This window comes from Mus pahari, chromosome 23 (genome assembly GCF_900095145.1).
Source record: "Mus pahari chromosome 23, PAHARI_EIJ_v1.1, whole genome shotgun sequence".
Classification (NCBI taxonomy): Eukaryota; Metazoa; Chordata; class Mammalia; order Rodentia; family Muridae; genus Mus; species Mus pahari.
Genome location: NC_034612.1, coordinates 7,809,080 through 7,810,727, shown reverse-complemented (window position 1 = coordinate 7,810,727; position 1,648 = coordinate 7,809,080). Strand labels below are relative to the sequence as shown.

General features: G+C 52.5%; 1 protein-coding gene across 2 annotated transcripts in view; it reads right to left on the bottom strand.

Annotated features, from left to right (window-relative positions):
- Window positions 1-1,648, bottom strand: part of Fbxo21 (F-box protein 21) — a 33,648-nt gene that overhangs the window by 17,264 nt on the left and 14,736 nt on the right. The window lies entirely within an intron of this gene.

Sequence of the window (1,648 nt, the reverse complement as noted above, 5' to 3'; positions counted from 1 at the left end):
CACTGCTCAGACTCTGAGAGCTACAGACCATCCACACTGAAGACCCAACCTGCTTGCTGCTGATGGCTAGGCCAAGATACAAGTACCAGCCATGGGTAGAGACAAAAGGCTTGGTAGGTCAGGGTTAACCTTAACAGGCTGTGTGTACAGGTGAACAATTTCCTGCTGGACTCCCAGGTCCACAGTCAAGAGACAGGAGGCTGCAGATCCTTACACTAGTGCCAGAACCAGCCAGAGGTTTTCAGCTCCAGTTGATAGCCAAGTAGAATTTTTGTTGTGTTTGATACAGGGGTTAGACTGTAGCCCAGGCTGGCCACAAACTCTTGCCTCAGCCTCCCAATGCCTTCCAAAAAGGACTCTAAGGAACGGATAAACTGGCTCTCACTCTGTAGAGAGGAGCAGAGGCTAGGGACAGTGAAAGCAGGTCACTGGAGTGTCTTGTGTAGCCAGGGAAAAGGGCACAGGGCACAGCACGGACAGGGAGGGTAGAGTCCGGCTGCTGCAAAGGCCTGTGTGTGTGCATGCCAGCATGGTCCCTGGTGGTCCAGTCTTCTCTAAGTCTCTGGGCTCCTTTCTGCTACCTGCTTGGATGCCGAAGTAAAGTGTTCCTCCTGTCTTCAGGCTGTTTGAGCTGGGATGGTGGCTCAGCCCTGTAATACTAGTGCTCAGGACACGGGGTTGAAGCAGGAAGGTTCCAAGTTCCAGGACAGCCTGGGCAGCATAGACCTTACACTAGAAACGAAATGAGCTAGAAATGCTCAGATCATGCAGGACCCTGAGTGGATGTCACACGGGTATCTTACAGACACACAAGGAGGGGAGGGAGGGTTGAAAATAATTTTTCTTATTAAAAAAAAAAATGGGAAATAAATATCCTTATTCTAAAAATTAACCTACCAGCATACTGTGAGGAGCACACATTTGGAAAATAATGACAGTCTAGAGCAAGTCAGAGAAGGGGGGGGATGGAGCTTCACCCCTGGGAACATCTTTCTTCCTCACCGGAAGGGCACATGTAGCCCCGCTGCACTTCTTTCCCACACAGCAGGAGCGAGACTACAGAGTCTAAGCAGGAAACCGTGTCCACCTTGTGTCACACACATGCATACTGGAGGTTGGCCTTGAACTCTTCACACCAGCGTTTACAAAGATTCGAGCCCTGTCTGGCACTGAAGCTCAAGGACTGCACATCCCACCCTCCAGGACGGGGTGCCAGGGATGTTTTCTCCCTAGGGAAGACACCTCGCAGGGGAAGCTGGAGAACAAGAGGGCCCGGCCTGAATCAGGCTGCGCCCAGAGCAAACACTACCAGGCTGTAAGCTGCCCGCCCTGCTGCTCCTCACAGGCTGGGACACAGGCGTGGGAGGAGGAAGATGCTTTATGGCTGAGTGGAAAAGAATCCTGTGACAGGACTGAGCTTCAAGCTACGGGACCTTGAGAGCCATGAGACCTTGGCTTTTGAGATAGTTGTGATTCATATGCTCTCGTGAGACATACAGAGAGATCCAGGGTAGTGCTTGTCACCGGGCCCACAGGGCCCAGTGTAACTCCAACACACCACCACTGTCACCTGCCACGCAGGGCCCAGTGTAACTCCAGCACACTACCACTGTCACCTGCCATGCAGGGCCCAGTGTAACTCCAGCAC